Source organism: Lactuca sativa, chromosome 5 (genome assembly GCF_002870075.4).
Source record: "Lactuca sativa cultivar Salinas chromosome 5, Lsat_Salinas_v11, whole genome shotgun sequence".
Lineage (NCBI taxonomy): Eukaryota > Viridiplantae > Streptophyta > Magnoliopsida > Asterales > Asteraceae > Lactuca > Lactuca sativa.
Genome location: NC_056627.2, coordinates 126,237,363 through 126,259,510, shown reverse-complemented (window position 1 = coordinate 126,259,510; position 22,148 = coordinate 126,237,363).

The following is a 22,148-nucleotide window of genomic DNA, read 5'->3' as shown; positions in this document are numbered from 1 at the left end:
ATAAATCTTTTAAGAAGAATATAAGGGCAAGAATGGGTTGGTGCATGTGATAGCTTACAATACATACACTAACCATCGACACAACGTTTCAAAGTTTTATCAATGTGTGGTATCTCATAGTGAATTGTTGTCACAACTAGCATTTTAGGGCTAGGAAATTATGTCCATGTGCAAGCAACTTCTTGTGTAATCTTGTAACCCTCCTTTTGATATAAACCAAATTTCATCAATATACAAGTTTGTTCATTCAAAGATTCACAACTCAAGTCGTGAAAGCTCTAAACCTAATTCAATATGCTGCATTCACTCAACTTTGGGTTTTAACCCTAACTTCCCGGTTTAAACCTCTTAATGGACTAGGACTCTCTTATTGGACCGAAATTTATTAAGCAATAATATTTTGGGCCATAAGACCCTTAGTGGGCCTTATTGGGGCGTAAATACCTTTGTTAGGGCATAGCGGGCCCAATACTCCATTTAGCATTATTTTAGGGCTAAGACACTCTTAATGGGCCTTATTGGGCCAATACCCTCCATAGATCATTTAATGGGCCGAGACCTATATATTTTGGGCCTTTAACATGAAAACCCTATTGGGCCTAGGGGTTCTCGGTTACAACCTAAACCCAAGCCTAAAATTTTTATTCTTTCTCCCCTCTTTTATTCTCGGTTTATACAAAAAAAAAAGAGAAATGGAAGAGGTTAATTTTGATGCCACCTCAATAATATCCACCAAATAACAGTGTAATTATTTACCATACTTCCATGCACCAACCTAATAACCTCCATACAAAAGCCACTATATCTCTCTTCTCCTCCTTATCTTCGGCTAAAACCTCTCTCCATCACCACCATTTTATTTCATGATTTAATCTTACCACTCATTTCCTCTCAAGACTCTCTAAAAATTATTTCACCCTTACCTCCTAAAAATCATGTTTTTGTGTGTGTGCTTTCAAGGGATTCTTCAACAAAGATCTCAACTTGGTAAGTCACTTCACAATTAAGTTGTTTTCATTCAATCTTATGTTAGAAATCTTCCTCAAACCACTTTAATTTGTGTATTTGCTTCTCTAGAGCCCCTCAACACCGAAAACCTCTTCAAGAAGCTAGTTAAGGCCGAAAACACCTTCATTCTCCTTCATTTCTTCATCACAACCAATCAAAACTCAAGGTGAGCTTCATACCCCTTGTTTTTTTATTTACTATCTTTTAGGGGAGAATACAAGCTAGTTTTGTGTAAAATCTTGTTATGTATGCTTGTGTTTGTATGTTTGGTATAATATATGTGTTATTATGCTAAGAAATTATGCTAAAAACTCCAAAATTTCTAGATTTACACAAGCCTTGAAGTTGTTGAAATAACTTACATGATATAGCTCCCTATGTTTGGTTAAAGAGGCTAAGAAAGCTTGAATATTCAAAATAAAACTAAAGAGATCATAGTAAGGGGCAATATTTGACACTTTTCATAAAAGTGGGTTTCTATTGACATTCACGGCTTTCATGGGCCAAAAATGTAATTTTTCATAAATATGGGTTTTTAATTGACATCCACGATTTTAGTGTGCCAAAAGCGTCATTTTTCGTAAACATGAGCTTTTATTGACATACACGGTTATATTGGGCCTAAGGTGACATTTTTGTTAAAATGGGCTTAAAATGTCATTCACGGATTTATTAGGCCTATAGTGCCATTTTTGGATAAAATTGGTCTTTTAATGTCATTCACAGTTTTATTGGGCGAAAAGTGTCATTTTTGGATAAAAATGGCCTTTTAATGTCATTCACAGTTTTCATGGGCCAAAAGAGTCATTTTTCATTAAAATGGGCTTTTATTTGATATTCTTGATTTTAACAGGCCAAAGGTGTCATTTTTGGTAAAAATAGGCATATATGACATTTTCATTAAAATGGGCCGAAAATGAACTATTGGGCCTAAAATGACATTTCTATATAAAATGGGCTAAAAATTTGATTAATTAGTAAAATGGGCCACTTATAACAATTTGTACAGACAATTGGACCTTATACGGCCCTTTTATCCTAATTGGGCCTCATAGTGTCAATTTTGTGTTAAATGGGCCTTAGCATCAATTTTATAAGAATTGGGCTTCTCGTGAACATATCGTCAACTATCGACTACTTTGGTAACAACAATGAAACAACGAACTATCCCGACACTCTCGATAAAAACAATTGCATTTTTACTATTTATGAGTTGTAGTTAAAGATATACACTCATAACATTATTTTTAACGCTAAAATAATGAAACACATTATTCGCGTACAAATGTCGTTAATGCTCTTGTGAGACGCACATTCACCGTACCTACCTTAGTATACACCTTAACTCCTTTAGTTATAACCAGAGTCTCCTGAAGGGAGAACGGGAATTTGTGTATAGATCTATACGGGGCTGACACCCCACACCTGAGTTGCTCGCTACAGCTAGACAAGCCAGTCTAGGGTGACAAATGTCTTCAACGAAACCAACACCTGAAGAACGTCAAGACAGACACTCCGTCATATTAGTATGGCTATAACGAATCACATAGAGAATAACAAAACTATTATAAGTTTTACGCTGAACATACATACCACTTAGTTTTTGCAAAGTATAAACATTGTGTTGATTATTTGCACTGTCCACCTCACTCCAGTCTTTGGGATTAAGACCACAATTTCTCATAACACATAAAATACAGGATTTTCTAGGAATCATCCTCAATACATTTTTCAAACAAGATAAAACTAGGATACACATGCTACATTACAAGATTTGAAAAAAAAAACTCACAAACTACTTTTACAAGAAAATACCAGATTTTCTGGAGTTTACAACTAACACAAAGTTTTCTTACAAATATGCTTATGGACTTTTGGGATGTTGTTGTATTTTGTTTTCGACATACACTTGATATTTTTTGGAATGTAATTCTATTAACAAACACAATGGTGTAAACTATGAATGTTGTTATATTTTATGCATGGTGATGGTGATGCCTATGTTTCATTTATATACACTTGTTATGATATTACAAGATGATGTCACCTGTCCCTGGACATTTCCGCCGTCTGGTTCGGTGGTGTGACAAATTCGTATCAGAGCATTGTTTATAGTGAAATAACATATCTAACCATATAAGATATGCAACTATAAATACAATGGGACTATAAAACTCTGAATGAAGATAAGACACACTTAAAAGTTTTGGAGGAGTTGGACATCGCGATCAAACCCAGACAGTTATGTAATTGTGTTGGGGATAAATATAGCCTAATAAACTATATTTATTCAAAATACGACCAACATGTGTTCGGAAGTGATCGGGGTGGACAACGAATCTGAAACTTGTCAACCTATTACCCAAATGATTGATGAACCGAACATAAACAAATAAAATACTATAGGAGTATTTTAGGAAATTATATAACCTTCGCAGGTACACTATCTACACACTCCTCACACCTCCATTCTCGCACATGCACCATGGCTGAGTATCACTACAGAGACCACTACTACCAGGCCTTGGTGGCCAACAGATGGGTTGAAGAAGAAACATAACATATTCAAGGTGGAAACCCAGAAGTAGGACCGGAGGAATATCTCGAAATGGACTATGAGGGTGGAAAATCTGATAAGGAGTTAGATGAGGAAGAAGGCATCGGAGAAATCATGAGCAAATCTCGCCCTGCGGGGGCAATACCGGATCAGCACATAGCACAGGAAGACTCCACTAACCGATTACGCTCCCTTGAGGAGGAGGTAGCCACTCTAAAGCAGCACCTCTTTGCGGCTAAAGCAATGGTAGTTTGAGTAGAACAAAAGGAAGGTGAGATCACTCGTGAGATGAGTGAAATGGTCGAATTCCTTGTACGTCATTTCGGTGTATGAGTGTCACCACACTACTAGTTAGTATTATCACACTAGTCGATGTTATCTTCTTGGTTTTATGTTGTGTATGTAGGGTTAACCCCCCGATTAAGTGATTACACTACTCGATGCGGTCGTTATGCTGTTTAACTATTTTTCCATGTACTATAGGCCTTATAAAGGCCAAATTTTCACAAAACATGTACTAAACCTTTATCAGTAATGAAACAAGTGTGTGTTTTATTTGTGATGTTGCCCCCAAGCGAAGCTGGTTCAGTGCAAACCGAATCCTGAAATGTTTCGGACAGGAACAAGTATAGAAACACCCCCTCGTTGTCTGAGATCCATCTCATCAAGGCAATCAGGTCCTGATTCCCGTCAAACTCCGGTGGCTTCGTGTTGCTGAACTCCCTATACAACAACGAGTCACCCGCCTGAGGCCTGGCAGCAGCGACAGTTGCGGTGGCTACAACAGCAGCCACCTCAGTAATCGCAATGTAGCACTCATCAAATGTCTCAATCAAGGTGGTCTTGATAGACCCAAACATCTCCGGGATGACCTCTCGGATAGCTGCGGCCACCTCCTTGTGAATCATCCTGCGAATCGCATCATCGCTAACTCCACTGCTCTCAGGGTTGTGGCTCGTACCCACCATGATGTCTCTGAAACACAACGCAAAATAATCAGAGACTCGACCGACAATACTCACACTCGATCACTCACCCCTACTTGATCCTTAGCACCCTAAGGATTCTTACTTGGACTGATCACCGACCCGGTGTTTCCAGTAGTACGGGCCCAATACTACCTTCCACACTGCATTTGTGTTCATCCTAAGTCATCCACGTAGGATTCTAATTCTCAAGTACAATATATCTCGTCAAACATCGACTACCCTCATAGTAGATCTATCATATGCTCATCCCTGCTACATACTCGCACTCAAGCAAACCACAGATAGAAGAATCCCTAGGCTAAGGCATCACAAATCAGGCCATTCTAGTCCTAAATTATGAAATACCTACCCTACTCTCTAGTATGCATATCTCATAACATCTCATAACACATAAAGTAAGGGTATTTTGGGAAATCACCGTTCGGGCGCTGGCTAATTGTACACACTGCTCTTTTCCTCTTTCTCTTAAAATCTCTTACTCATTTTTAGAAAAATTGTTTGTTTTTGAAAACTTTTCTCAAATCCTTAGTTTGAGTCCAGACATACCCAAAGGTGTATCCGAATCCCTCAAACCAAGGCTCTGATACCAACTTGTAACATAATGAAAATTTCCAACCAAATTTTTTAATTTTAATTATCATAAAAACACATGTCACATTTTTCAAAACTACAAATACCAAACAAAATAGTTTTCAAAATATTTATTCATAATCCAGGATCCATAAACGTAACTCCAGCTCAGCTGTGTGTGTACAATCAAGCCGGTGCCTTCCTGCGATCCTCGGAAGTACCTGAAATACATAACACCTAGCACGGTAAGCACGAATGCTTAGTGAGTTCCCCAAAATACCACATACATATATTAGCCACTCGAGGCTATAACTCTGTAGGACCCTCCGGTCTGTGTGTCTCAGTGGGACCCTCCAGCCCCATGGTTCGTTGGACCCTCGAGTCCGGTCTGGGTGAGAACCCTCTAGTCTCACTACTCGTTGGACCCTCCGGTCCGGTCTCAATATCACATAAAAAAACACATATATCACACATAAAATGCATAATCCAAGCAAGCACATAAGACCCTCTAGTCGTGCATAATTACCACTCTAACTAAGTATAGTGAGAAGACTCACCTCGCAGCTATTAGAAATAAACACGCACTGGGTAATCCCGAACTAGCCTTCGCCTAACACATTAGAAAAGAATCTCAATCAATATCTCTTTTTTACTCCTTTACACCTAAAGTCCTCTTATTCTCTTTCAATCCCTCAGGATGGGTAAAAGACCATTTTACCCCTCTATGGTCCTAAATGCTCCTCACTGACCCACTCACAAAGTCAACATAAGTCAATATGAGTCAACAATCAAAGTTGATCTGACTCGCCGAGTGCACCCATGTGACTCGCAGAGTCCACTCGCATCCTCAGAGTTCTTCCTAGGGTTCACTCAGCTCGTCGAGTTGACCCCCAACTCGACGAGTTATCATTGGTTTAAACTCACTCTGACTCGTCGATTCATCCCACAGACTCGGCTAGTTGACTCAATCCGATTTCTCATTTGGTCACGTGATGTCAAATCTGTAACTCTAGCTCATAGATCTAGCCTCCTAACACCCAAAAGTCACGTAAAGGTCTGATCTTAATGTCCATGCATGGCATATATTGCTCTATATGCCATTAAAACTCCATTAATGCTTACTAGCTAGAAAACTCGATGGTTGCTCAACCATGGCTTCAGGTTTTCGGACTCTCTAGACCTCACAAGGTCCAGATCTATGGTACAAACTCACAAAGGGGTTGATGCACCCAAAACCCCATCAAGAAAGTAATACAAGCCCTAAATCTCAAAATCAAGGGATCTAATCAATCAACAAGGAAGATAAGGGCTTTTTACCTAGATCTGAAGCTTGAGATGAAGAGAAAACAGATCTACCAGCCCTTCCTCCTTGATCCTTGAAGAGCCTTGCACTTTCTCCAAGAAAATGACTCAAAATAAGCTTCCTTCCCTCTCTTGCTCACTATAGACGTTAGGGTTTCTATCAGGGGATGTATAGACACTGGTGAGGTGAAATGGAGGCTAAAAGTGCCTTTATATAGGCCACAGGCCCATTAAATTAGGGTTTTACTCAACAGCACTGCCTCGTCGAGTCGGCTCATTAATCCACGTCACCAAATCACGACTCTACTCGACGAGTTGAGCCACCAACTCGTCGAGTTCCTCCAAAATTCTCAAATTAAATAGTTAAAATAGTATACCTGGAAATCTGGATGTTACATTCTCACCCTGGGGAGCTCTGGTCTTGTTTGTCAAGAAGAAGCATGGATCTTTCAGAATGTGTATCGATTATCGGGAGTTAAACAAGCTCATTATCAAGAACTGATACCCTCTCCCCCGGATTGATGATCTATTCGACCAACTTCAAGGAGCCATTTACTTTTCCAAAATAGATCTACAGTCCAAATATCACCAACTATGGGTCCGAGAAGAAGATATTCCCAAAACTGCATTTCGAACCTGCTACGGACATTCGAGTTTGTGGTAATGCCCTTCGGTCTAACGAATACACCTGCAACATTCATGGACCTCATGAACCGAGTTTGCTGACCATTCCTCAACAACATTTAATCATCTTCATTGATGACATACTCGTTTATTCGCAAAGCAAAGAAGAGAACAATCAACATCTAAGGCAGGTCTTGGAACCTCTAAGGCAGAGAAGTTGTACGAAAAATTGTCCAAATGCAAGTTCTGGATTCACAGGGTGGATTTCTTGGGGCACGTAGTCAGTGAAGAAGGGATACATGTGGGCCCTTATAAGATCAAGGCCATCGAGGGTTGGGCAACCCCGAAGACGCCAACAGAGATTAGGCAAGTCTTGGGCTTTGCTGGTTATTACAGAAGGTTCATTCAGAACTTCTCCAAAATCACCAAACCTCTCACCGCTCTCACACAAAAAGGCATACCCTTCAACTGGGATGCAAAACAAGAAGCTATTTTCTAAACTCTGAAGCAGGCCCTCTGCAGTGCACCGTTCTTGACTCTACCAAAGGGAACGGAAGATTTCGTAGTGTATTGTGATGCATCCAACCAAGGTTTAGGATGTGTGCTAATGTAGCATGGAAAGGTGATTGCCTATGCGTCCAGGCAACTAAAGAACCACGAGGTGAATTATACCACTCATGACCTCGAGTTGGGAGCTGTGGTATTCGCCCTAAAAATTTGGAGGCACTACCGTTACGATACAAAGTACACCATCTTCACAGACCACAAAAGCCTCCAACACATTCTAAATCAAAAGGAATTAAACATGAGGCAGCGAAGATGGGTCGAGATGCTCAACGACTACGGATGTGAGATCAAGTATCATCCTGGCAAGGCTAACGTGGTGGCCGACGCCTTAAGCAGGAAGGAATACTCAGGCCGCCGACTGAAAACACTGACAATTATCATCCATTCCCACTTGTCTTCACAGATCAAAGAGGCTCAGCTGGATGCCTTGAAACCGAGGAATGCTGCGAGTGAAGCACTGTGTGGGATGGAAAAGAATCTTGAGATAAAAGAAGACGGAGGTTACTATTTCATGAATCGAATCTGGACCATAAAATTTGGAGGGTTCAGAGATGTAATCATGAATGAAGCTCATAAGACACGATATGCCATCCATCCAGGATCGGATAAGATGTACCTGGATATCAAACAACATTATTGGTGGCCAAACATGAAAGTGGAAATTGCTACCTACGTGGGCAAGTGCCTGACTTGCGCAAAGGTTAAGGTAAAATATTAGAAGCCCTTGGGATTATTACAACAACTAGTAATACCCGAGTGGAAATGAGAAAGAGTAAAAATGGATTTTATAACCAAGTTGCCTAGATCAGCGGACGAACTGGATGCTATCTGGGTGATTGTTGATCGGTTAACAAAATCCGCCCATTTCTTACCAATAAGGGAGACATATAAGATGGAGAGATTAACACAGATCTACATAAGGGAAGTGGTGAGATTACACAGAGTACCAATATCTATTATCTTTGACCGAGATAATAGATTTACCTCACGATTTTGGCAGTCACTCCAGAAAGCAATGGGAACCCAACTCGATATGAGTACTACCTACCATCCCCAGACTGACGGTCAAAGTGAGCGAACCATTCAAACACTGGAAGATATGCTCTGAGATTGTGTGATAGATTTTGGCAAGGCATGGGATACCTACTTGCCCTAATCGAATTTTCGTACAACAACAGCTATCACAAAAGCATAAAAGTCGCTCCCTTTGAGGCCTTGTACGGCCGGAAATGCAGATCACCTCTTTGTTGGGCGGAGGTGGGAGACACTCAGCTGGCAAGAGGGAAAATGTCGGATAACACACTCACAGGACCCGAGATCATTCGGGAAACAACAAATAAAATCGTTCAAATCAGGGCACGCATCCAAGCATCGCGAGACCGACAAAAGAGCTATGTTGATAAAAGGCGAAAGCCTCTGGAATTTCAAGTAGGTGATCGAGTGCTACTGAAAGTCTCTCCCTGTAAGGGGATGATATGGTTTGGAAAGCAGGGAAAGCTAAACCCACAATACATCGGACCATTTGAGATTCTTGCCAGGATCGGTCCGGTGGCCTACAAGCTGCAACTACCCTCGGAGCTTAGCAACATACACCCTGTCTTTAATGTGTCAAACGTCAAGAAGTTCCTATCGGATGAAACCCTCGTTGTTTCACTCGAATAGATACAGGTGAATGAGGATCTCCACTTCATTGAGGAACTAGTCGAAATCATGGATAGGGAGGTAAAGCTTACAAAACAAAGTCGCATTCCGATTGTGAAGGTTCGATGGAGTGCTAAGAGCGAACTGGAAATCACATGGGAACGTGAGGATCAAATCATGCAAAAGTACCCTCACGTTTTCCCTAGTTCCTAAGAATAGCTTTCAAAATAATTTCGGGACGAAATTCTGTTTAACGGGTCATGATGTCACAACTAGCATTTCAGGGTTAGAAAATTTTTTCCATGTGCAAGCAACTTCTTGTGTAATCTTGTAACCCTACTTATAATATAAGCCAAATTTCATCAATATACAAGTTTTTTCATTTAAAGATTGACAATTCAAGTCGAAAATTTCTCGTGAAAGCTTTAAACCTAATTCAATACGCTGCATTCACTCAACTTTGGCTTTTAACCCTAACTTCCCTGTTTAAACCTCTTAACGGACTAGGAGTCTCTTATTGGACCGAAATTCATTAAGCAATAATATTTTGGGCCATAAGACCCTTAGTGGGCCTTATTGGGCTGTGAATAACTTTCTTAGGGTACAGTGGGCCCAATACTCCACTTAGTATTATTTTAGGGCTAAAACATTCTTAATGGGCCTTATTGGGCCAATACCCTCCATAGATCATTTAATGGGCCGAGACCTATATATTTTGGGCCTTTAACATGAGAACCCTATTGGGCCTAGGGGTTCTCGGTTACAACCCAAACCCAAGCCTAAAATTTTTATTCTTTCTCCCCTCTTTTATTCTCGGTTTATACAAAAAAAAAAGAGAAATGGAAGAGGTTAATTTTGATGCCACCTCAATAATATCCACCAAATAACAGTGTAATTATTTACCATACTTCCATGCACCAACCTAATAACCTCCATACAAAAACCACTATATCTCTCTTCTCCTCCTTATCTTCGGCTAAAACCTATCTCCATCACCACCATTTTATTTCATGATTTAATCTTACCACTCATTTCCTCTCAAGACTCTCTAAAAATTATTTCACCCTTACCTCCTAAAAATCATGTTTTTGTGTGTGTGCTTCAAGGGATTCTTCAACAAAGATCTCAACTTGGTAAGTCACTTCACAATTAAGTTGTTTTCATTCAATCTTATGCTAGAAATCTTCCTCAAACCACTTTAATTTGTTTATTTGCTTCTCTAGAGCCCCTCAACACCCAAAACCTCTTCAAGAAGCTAGTTAAGGCCGAAAACATCTTCATTCTCGTTCATTTCTTCATCACAACCGATCAAAACTGAAGGTGAGCTTCATACCCCTTTTTTTTCGTGATTTACTATCTTTTGGGGGAGAATACAAGCTTGTTTTGTGTAAAATCTTGTTATGTATGCTTGCATATGTATGTTTGGTATAATATATGTGTTATTATGTTGAGATATTATGGTAAAAGCTCCAAAATTTCGAGATTTACATAAGCCTTGAAGTTGTTGGAATAACTTACAAGATGTAGCTCCCTATATTTGGTTAAAGAGGCTAAGAAAGCTTGAATATTCAAAATAAAACTAAAGAGATCATAATAAGGGGTAATATTTGCCACTTTTCATAAAAGTGGGTTTCTATTGACATTCACGTCTTTCGTGAGCCAAAAATGTAATTTTTCATAAATACGGGTTTTTAGTTGACATCCACGGTTTTTGTGGGCCAAAAGTGTCATTTTTCGTAAATATGGGCTTTTATTAACATACACGGATTGGGCCTAAGGTGACATTTTTGTTAAAAATGGGCTTAAAATGTCATTCATAGATTTATTTGGCCTACAATGCCATTTTTGGATAAAAATGGGCTTTTAATGTCATTCACGGTTTTATTGGGCCAAAAGTGTCATTTTTGGATAAAAACGGGCTTTTAACGTCATTCACGGTTTTCATGGGCCAAAAGAGTCATTTTTCATTAAAATGGGCTTTTATTTGATATTCTTGATTTTAACGGGCCAAAGGTGTCATTTTTGGTAAAAATAGGCATATATGACATTTTCATTAAAATGGGCCGAAAATGAACTATTGGGCCTAAAATGACATTTCTATATAAAATGGGCTAAAATTTTGATTAATTAGTAAAATGGGCCACTTATAACAATTTGTACAAACAATTGGACCTTATACGACCCTTTTATCCTAATTGGGCCTCATAGTGTCAATTTTGTGTTAAATGGGCCTTAGCATCAATTTTATAAGAATTGGGCTTCTCGTGAACATATCGTCAACAATCGATTATTTGGATAACAACGATGAAACAGCGAGCTATCCTGACACTCTCGATAAAAACGATTGCATTTTTACTATTTATGAGTTAGTTAAAGATGTAAACTCGTAACATTATTTTTAACGCTAAAATAATGAAACATACTATTCGCGTACAACTGTCGTTAAGGCTCTTGTGAGACGCACCTTTACCATACCAACCTTAGTGTACACCGTATGTCCTATAGTTATAACTAGAGTCTCCTAGTGGGAGAACAAGAATTTGTGTATAGATCTATACGGGGTTGATACCCCACACCTGAGTTGCTCGCTACAGCTAGACATGTCAGTTAAGGGTGAAAAATGTCTTCAACGAAACCGACGCCTGAAGAACGTCAAGACAGGCACTCCGTCATATTAGTATAGTTATAACGACTCACATAGAGAATAACAAGACTATTATAAGTTTTACGCTGAATATACATACCACTTAGTTTTTGCAAAGTATAAACACTGTGTTGATTATTTGCATTGTCCACCTCACTCCGGTCTTTAGGTTTAAGACCACAATTTCTCATAACACAGAAAATATATGATTTTCTGAGAATCATCCTCAATACATTTTTCAAACAATATAAAACAAAGGTATACATGCTACATTACGAGATTACGAGATTTGAAACAAAACTCACAAACTACTTTTACAAGAAAATACCGGATTTTCTGGAGTTTACAACTAATACAAAGTTATCTTACAAATATGCTTTTGAACTTACCAACATTTTATATGTTGACGCTTTCAAAATAACTTGTATTCTCAAGAACACATTAAGCAGGTTGGCAGCTTTGGACTTTTGGGATGTTGTTGTATTTTGTTTCCAATATACACTTGATATTTTTTAGAATGTAATTTTATTAACAAATACAATGGTGTAAACTATGAATGTTGTTATATTTTATGCATGGTGATGATGGTGTCTATGTTTCATTTATATACACTTGTTATGATATTACAAGATGAAGTCATCCGCCCCTGGATGTTTGCGCCGTCTGGTTCGGGGGTGTGACAATTGTCAAGATTTATTAAGAAGAAATTAAGGAAAGAATTGATTGTTTCACTAAGTATATTAATGTCGGTGTTTGTATGAAAGCATATGTAAAATGTTTGCAAGACGTTTTGTACTCTCCTAGAAAGCCCTATGTTTCCTACTAACTGTAGCCTTTTACCAAGGCATCTAGTGTCTGTGCTAGTGTCTCTTGTAAGAGTGTGTGTTTTCCCAATTCTGACTATCATTAACCAAAAACATAGTTTTTGCATTACCGTGCGTCGTGTGAATATTCACGAAGTGAATGTAATGGGAAAATATCATAGTACCGTAGTATTTGTAATAAGTGACTACTGCTGTAAAAACAAAAGGCGTTGAAAATAACATGTGATCAACCTGTATCCTGCTACCGACTCTAGTAAAACGACGATGTTAGATGCCGTAAGAAATGACATTTGGCACCCGTAGATTTGCAAGTCCTACTGTAGCAAGCAGCAAGGTGTAGGATAGTCAATCCAGTATAGATCTATACGCAAACTCATACGCTCCCCAATTAAGGAGATTCGGGATACAGAAACGGTCATGGCAGGAAGTGCCATGACCCGCTTAATGGTTCACATAACTACATAAATGTACATGTGATAAATGTGTTAACTGTAAGTGTACTCTTTCTCTGTCTAGCCTGTATGTACTGTAATGTTCTGCATGTGCTAGCTGTAATGTATGTTATCTCTTTATCTAGCATGTATTGTAATGTACTGTATGTACTACTCGTACTGACTCATGAATGAACTGACTCATTGTATGTTTCATTATTCTAGTAATAGTATTAGTATGTTCCTGTGCCACCCCTATGGTAGCTTACTAGTAATGTAACTGCTACGTGTGATCATGGAAGTATACCCTTGCTACCCAAGAGTATTGAATTGACTGGAAGAACCTTTATGTCTATATATGTATACATAATATATAACTAATATTTAGACGACCTTCGGATGGATAACTGATGCCCTACAGCCACATCCCAACGAGGAAAAGGAGATAAAGCGAGCTGGCCCTCCTAAGCCCTTTAAACATTTCTTATATAACTATACATACATAGGCATGCATTTGATAATAAGTATAAAAGAGTTTAAGTAAAAGTATTTGATAAGTAAAACAGTTTGATAAACAGTTTGAACAGTAAGAAAAACCACTGGTTTTGTAGTTATTAATCACATGTGATTGATGTAATAACTATAAGTATTTAACTTGTATCCCCCACCCCCATAAAAGCATTTAAAAACATTTAAACTATTGATTAAGGGGTATGAACTCACTTGTAGTGAGTGGTACGGATGAACTGAAGATGTAGGATTGCTAGGTGTCAAGTGAAGTCTTGAACACACTCTAGGATCCTAGTTAACATATAATATCAGATATATGTATCCAATTAGTCCTTAAAAAACTAATAAACAAAGTCAAGACACCCTAGGACATGCTAAATACCTTATACAAGTGTTATAAGTCCCAAGGATTGCATCTAAGTGTTGTAGGGAAAGGCTAGTGTGCTTGGGGTTCAGGGAAAACTCTATTAGGGATTTTACAGTTTTGTGGACACAACCAATAGAGTTTACGGTCATAAACCCTTGAGTTTATGGCCATAAGGTCACAATCTTTTTGACCATTTGTTGTTTGAAGAATTCTAAGCCATTCCAAGCATTCGTACTTAATGTTCAAGCCTTAGGAAATGTTTTGTGGCATCAATACACTCCTAAATGGAGTTTACGGCCCATGGACCATTTGTCCATGAGTTTGCTGTCGTAAACTCCTATGGAACATGGTTTTATGATGTTTTCAAGTCCTAAACACTTCAAGGTAATAGTCTAGGTTAGATTCTAGGCATAAGGAAGGAATATGGGCCATTTATACCCACTTTGGGGTGTTTACGGTTTTGGGAGCTCCCCAAACCGTAAACACATATAAATGAGAGATTTTTGTGCCTTTTTATGTGATAAACACATCAAGGAAGGATCTAGACATGTCCCTAAGGCATTGTGAAGGACTAAGGCACCCTAAGGCACCTTTTGGCACCTTTACTTGGTGTTTTCGGTTCAAGGGCTTCTTGAACCATGATCACCTCGTTCTTGGTGTTCTTGGGACATTTCCTTGATGTAAAGATGTATAACAAGCCTTAAAATACACTAGGGTAGGAATACTTACTAGTTGGAAGCTTGAAATGAGCTAAAAGTCCAAGAACACTAGTGTGTGTTCTTGGTGTTCTTGGTGTTTTGGAAATGTAATCAAAACATGAAATTTGATGGATTAAAAGATGTACAATCACTAGTTGTTATGATATAACAACATATCAAGCCAAGAAGTACTTACGTTCTCGGGAAATCGGGTGAAAGACGGGATGGTAGTTGAGAGTGTTTGGAGTTTGCTCTTGAGATTGCAAGTAAGAAATGAGGTATTTTGGGGAGTAAACTCATGCTTAAGGCATGAGTTTATGGTTTTGGAGAAATTTTTCGGCCCAAACATAAAAGTTTGGCCATGAATTTCTTAACTAGGTGGTACTTGCGGTTTTGAAATTTCAAGACTCAAGACGGCACTTCCTTTCACCCGTTCGTTTAAAGAATAATTATTAAAGTAATCAAACGAATTATAAATTTGCTAAAAACAAATAAAAGTGAACTTGACTTATAATTTAAAATGATTGACTTTAGGGTTTTATTGAATGAAAATTTCGGGTTGTCACATCATCCCCCTGTTGAAGGGAATTTGTTGGGTCATAATTATTGGTTTATACTTTGCTTTTCTAGGAAAAATATATTCTTTCTATAGTATAATATGTTATATTGTGGCTGTGTACGACTGCACATGTGTGTGCGGCCGCACACGCGTGTGCGGCCGCACACGCGTGTGCAGCTGTACACTTGTGTGCTGTTGGTGGCCCATGTCTCATATATATAGGGTGAGGAGTGCATGTGAGTGCAAGGCTAGAAAAGAGAGAGAAAGTTAGAGAGAAGAAGTGTGTGTGAGAGAGAATCTATTGTAAGGACCATCACTCAATATTCATTCAATACATCATTAGATTAAGCTTAATTCTTCTTCTCCTTCTCTTCTATATTGACCAGACATCATCCAATTGATTGGCATTCCGCACCATCAATTGGATCTGATTGATACACAAGCAATTTTGGGGACTTACAATTGGTATCAGAGCAAGGTTGTATCAATCAATTTTGTCAGATCTGGAGCTTATTTGTTCTTATTTTGAAAAAGATAATTGCGTTTTTGGATAGATCTCTGAAAAATAAGGGTGGTTTCTTCTTTGCATTTTTCATAAAAATGAGTTTTTGATCGAGTTTTGGAGCAGAAAATGGTGAAAACGTCATTTTTTTCGCGAATCTGTTAAAGGTATGCGGCTCGGGTGTGCGGTTCGGACGTGTGCGGCTTGCATTGTAAAAAAATTAAAGGAATTTTTGAGGCTCCGAAGTTTCAAACTTTAGACCTCTAGGTCCTAGAACACACCTCTTTCCAGTTGAGCTACAAGGGAACTTGTTAAACTTTTTGATCGTCTAAACTTTATACACTTCTCAGCAAGCAGAAAATAATCAAAAGGAAATCGAGGCTTGCAAAAATCGAACCTAAGTACCTTGTCTATTGTAGAAGGCGCCTTACCATCTCATCTAGCAAATATTTTGTTTTATTCCTCCCGAAATTAATTCATATAGTGTCCCTCTCGGCTCCAACTTTCGCAAATTCACACTTTTAGCCCAAAATTTCAATTTCTTATAATTTTAAATTCCATTTTCAAGCAAAAATTTTAGTTTTTAATTTTTTATTTTTATTTTTTCCTTTTGACCTTAAATTGTGACTTTGACTTTTAAAAGTTGACCTTTGACTTTAAATTTTGATTTTCTCGTTTGACTTTTAATTTTTCAAATTTAGCTTTTCGGTTTGACTTTTAAGTTTGACTTTTGAGTTTGACTTTTGAGGTTGACTTTCTCGGTTTTTAAGTCAAAGGGAAATTAAAAAAATATAAGAAAATAAAAAAAATAATGAGTTCTTCAAATATCAAGGTCAAAGAGGTAAATGAATCCGGTTGCTCTCCATCTTGTCTTAAAACTATTAATTTTTTACGAGAATCAATAGATTTATTAGAAAGAGAAAATGAGGACCTCAAATACGAAGGCTATACTCTTAGGAAAGGTCAGAAACCTCTGAAAGCTCAATTAGAGGCAAAGACTAAGGACTTTAGGAAATTAAAAGAAGATTACAACAACAAGTGTGAAAATTATGATCACATTAAGAAAAAACTTGATGCTGTAACTGAAGAACTTGACGCTTTGAAAATAAAGTGTGGAAAAACAGATGTTAGTTTCAAAAATTACACTGCGTCAAGTAAGACAGTCGATTCCTTATTTGAAAATCAATTGAAATTCAAAGATAATCAAAACAAGGGTCTAGGGTATGATAGTGTTCCTCCCCTTTTCAATCATAACTATATATCCATACCTTTGACTCAGGAAGAGATTGACCGAGAACCATTTATGGTATATGGTAAACCAGTTGTTGAACAGGGAACTGAGGGTGCTGAGATGAACGATACTAATGATTCTACTTCCTGTGCAAGTAAAGTAGTAGAGGATGAGAACAAGGAGAAAACTATGGAACAATCCAATGACTCCTTGAACTCTGAATCTGTTGCTTCTAACTCAATTACTCCTAACAAACCTACTGTTGGTAAATACAAGCCACCATTTCAAGCTAAACAGAGTGCCTGTTGCAACTGTGTGTGTGGGAAAAGCAAGAGACAAGACAAAGATACGCCACTAGGGGCAGGAAGAAACAACTTCCCAGTGAAGAAAAAGACATGTTTTCATTGTGGAACACCTAGACACATTGCCAGAAATTGCCCAAATCGCGCATACGTTCCCTACTACGCACATGGATGGCAAAATGTGCCAAGAGAGGGACCTTCCAAAAGAAACCCTTCAAGGTCACGTTCAGACAATGGTGACTGGAATGTGCAAAAGGCTAAGAATCAAACCCACAAGGCCAAGAATTTGAATCCCAAGAACAAGAAGGGAATGTCGGCCAAGAAGTCCAATCCAAGAGATGCTCCCTTGAAGCCAAAATCAAATTCATCTCAACGGCAAACATCAAGTTGAAAATCAAGTGTTGAGCCACCCATCAGATCGAAAAAGAAATGGGTTAAACCCAACTACAAATGGGTTCCGAAGGCTCAATCTCCCAAATCATCTAATGCTTCTAATATTTTTACATCTTCTGTTTTTGATAAACAGGATATGTCATGGGAGAAAGTACCGTGCAGGGATGACAAAGGTCTACCCAGTTTCAAAATGGACTAGGTTCCAAAGACCAATTGATCCCGCTCTGTGTCGGAGCAGCTATGGAGGCATATCATCAGAATTCGGTTTGTTGGTAGTGGCTGTTCCTGGCACTTGATAGGGGACATCTCTCAACTGTACAACACTTGGAATTTTGTTTGAGAGTATGTGTCCTTTGCGGTAAGGGAAGAAAGGAAGGGATCACATGGGGTCTGTGCTTAACGACATGAAGAATTTTCGGATCTGTTATGAGATTATGCGTGTTGTTCTCAGACCTTCTAGATGCAAATTCAATCGGTGACTTATGATTTGAGTTTTCTTCTCTATACTCCTAATTTTTTCTTAAACTGATTTGCTTTAAAGACTAATTTTTGTTTTAGGATAGTTTAAATTTGCGCATTCACTTTCGTTCCTCTCCTATGCACAAATTTAGGGGGAGAAATAAACCAAAACAAAAATTAGAAAATTAAAAAAAAAAATTAATATGTTGGTTATGGAATGTGTTTGAGGGAGATGTTTTGGGAAGTGAGTGATAATGGGCAATCTGAGTCTACGTAACGTACCCAAAGTTGAAGGGTCTATGCTCTGGTTTGATGCATCGGTAGGCACGAAGAATTTAATAGACTTGACTAGGTGCAGATGAACTTAAGGAATCTAGAGACTTGATAAATCTTGACCTAGTTAGTTCCGTTTAGCCTGACAATACGACACCTGGATAGGTTGAGCAGGGAGATATATATGGGAATCTACTCGCCACATTAACTGAACCCGTATCTGGAACCGTGGTTTAACTTTTCCTCGATGTGCGGATTCTGTCGTTAATTCCGATATTGATGGGGTGACTGGTAAATTCCGATGAATTAGGTCTGTAGAAAATCATTTTCTTTCTTTCTTACTGTTAGTCATATGTTACCTCCTCTGCGTGATTGGAAGAGATCTGACCTGGACTGTAACATATGCAACTCTATTTCTCTGCATATTATATATATATATATATATATATATATATATATATATATATATATATATATATATATATATATATGAAATTCCTCTTATCTGTTAGCCATATGCTGTCTCCTTTGCGTGACTAACAATCCGACCTGTTACACAGCATATGCAACCTTCTACTTCTCAATCCCTCTAAAACTATAAGTGATAATACTCTGAATCTATCTTCTCCCCTAATGATGGTCTGCTCATCCGATGTAAGGAGTACTCTAGAAGTCCTTGATTACCGAGGCATATCAGGAAGCAGGAAACATGTTCCAGTACAATTAAAATTGAACACTCAAAGATTGTTTATAGATCTCGCTGCTCAATTAGGTGGACAACAATATCCCTGGTTGTCGTCAGCTGAATGGTCCTTAAGATATAGTATCTAGAAACTTAGGATCAGATATAATATCTAGGAACTTAGGATCACATTGTCTTGTCATTTATAGTATGTCCTAATTTTGTCACAATTTTTCGTGTTTAAGTGGACAACAATACCGGCGATCGACCAGACAAAGACGTGAAGATGGAAGGTACCGACAAGCGGATAAAGGTTTTCTAAAAACCAAGGTTCTAAATGGCGTGAGGCGTGGCGTGGCGGCAAGGCCAAGCCTCAAGCTTAACGAGCAATGGCGAGCCACGACGTTTTTCAAGGCGTGATGTAAGGCGGCGATTTTGTACTAAGTTAAAATTATATTACCACATAAATATAAATTTATATTAAATATAATTACTTATTAGAAGTGTTAGATTAATAACTAATAACAAAAAGTTAACAAAAGCCACAATACTTGTATCTCCGATTTGAAAAGACATAACGAAGCGAAAAAAACTGTGCCTCAAACGAAAAAACACGCGCCATAACATGCCATAACGCGCCATGGCGTGCCATATCACGCCTTACCACGCGTTATGCCTAACAACAACGTTATGGAGCTTTTCGTAACGGCGAAGCCACGCCTCACGCCTTGGCGCGCGCCATGGCGCGCCTTTTAGAACACTGCTAAAAACTTTGATCCCAAATCATTCTTAAAGTTAGATATCATTTTATTTTTGTTAAATTTGTTCATAGTTTTCCTCTATGCACAAATTTTAGGGGGAGAATTAAAAAAAGTTCAAAAATCAAACAAAAATCAGAAAAATTCAAAAATCAAACAAAAATCAGAAAATTAAAAATCCAAAAATAGTGTTATTTCTTGTTCAGAAAAATCAGAAAATCCAAAAATATTTTTGTTTCTGTTTTTATTTTTCCAGAAAATATCAAAAACCCAAAAATATTTTTTTGTGTGCTAATTTTTCTTTTAGTTTTGTTTTGTCTTGAAAAGTGATTTCAGGCGAAGATGAGACTCGTGGAGACTGTATTGAAGATCTTCAGAGCCAAGGCTTCATCCGTGAGCATCGAAGAATTCTCATTCGAAGGAATAAGAAATGAATATTATTCTTTCAACATTTAATTTGTCAACCCCAGAAGCAAGGTGAAGCTAAAATTGAAGATTATGTGACGGATTGCATTGAAGCCTCCTCAATCAGTCTGCTGCTATCTTAAACCTGCTGAAGTGATCCAGTAGATTATTTCTCTCCGTTGTTCTCTCTACAGATTCTCAAGCTAAAAGCGCTATCTTTCAAGAATCTCTACAAGAAACCTCCTCACCCAATGTACGTTCAGAGTCAAGTCTTGAAGAAAAGCCCAACCGCTCGAGATGAAGTCATTCATGAAGATTCATCAAGTTCATCTTGAAGCTGTGAAGAAATCAATGATTAAAGCTAAAGCCAAAGCTCCCATTGAAGATTGACAAGAAATGCCAACTATTTTTTAGGGGAAGCTTGTTGGGTCATTTAGAAAAGAAATCTATAAACCAAGGGGGAGATTGTTGGGTGATAATTATTGGTTTATACTTTGCTTTTCTAGGAAAATATATTTTTTCTATATAATATGTAATATTGTGGCTGTGTACGGCTGCACATGTGTGTGCGGCCACACACCCTGTGTACAGCCGCACACGCGTGTGTAGGTGTGTACACTCGTGTGCTACTGGTGGCCCATGTCTCATATATATAGGGTGAGGAGTGCATGTGAGTGCAAGGCTAGAGAAGAGAGAGAAAGTTAGAGAGAAGAAGTGTGTGTGAGAGAGAATTTATTGTAAGGAGCATCACTCAATATTCATTCAATACATCATTAGATTCATCTTAATTCTTCTTCTCCTTCTCTTCTATATTGATCTGACATCATCCAATTGATTGGGATTCCGCACCATCAATTTGATCTGATTGATACACAAGCAATTTTGGGGACTTACAGAATTTTGTCCCGAAATTAAAGTCTAAGAAAATAAGTAGTTACAAATAACTAAGTAAAAAGATGAGGATATTTCAGTTTCATTTGATCCTCACGCTCCCAAGTGAATTCCGGTCCTCGCTTGGCATTCCAGCGAACCTTCACTATCGGGATACGACTTTGCTTCGTCTGCTTGACCTCTCGGTCCATGATCTCTACTGGTTCCTCCACGAAGTTGAGGCTCTCATTGATCTCGATCTCATTGAGTGGAATAACAAGAGTCTCGTCGGACAGACACTTTTTCAAGTTCGATACGTGGAAGGTAGAATGTACGTTACTGTGTTCGCGCGGTAAGTTAAGTTTGTAAGCTACAGGGCCGATTCTTGCGAGAATCTCAAAAGGCCTAATGTACCTTGGATTAGGCTTTCCACGCTTTCCGAATCGTATCAAGCCTTTCCAAGGTGAGACCTTCAATAGAACACGGTCACCCACCTGGAATTCCAACAGTTTCCTACGTTTATCAATGTAGCTTTTCTATCGGTCTCTAGAGGCTTTCAATCGTTCGCGGATCTGAACGATCTTCTTCGTCGTTTCCCGTATGATTTCCGGACCTGTGAGAGTGCTTTCAGGAATTCTTCCTTTAGCTAACTAGGTATCACCCACCTCAGCCCAGCACATAGGGGATCTGCACTTTCGGCCATAGAGAGCCTTGAATGGAACAGTCTTTATGCTCGTGTGATAACTGTTGTTGTAGGAAAATTTGGCAAGGGGTAAATGAGTATCCCATGCTTTCCCAAAGTCTATCACACAGGCTCACAACATATCTTCCAAGGTTTGGAGAGTTCTCTCACTTTGCCCGTCGGTCTGTGGATGGTAGGTTGTACTCATGTCCAACCTAGTTCCTAAGGAACTTTGTAACGACTGCCAGAACCTCAAAATGAATCTACTATCTCTGTCCGAGATAATAGATAAGGGAATAC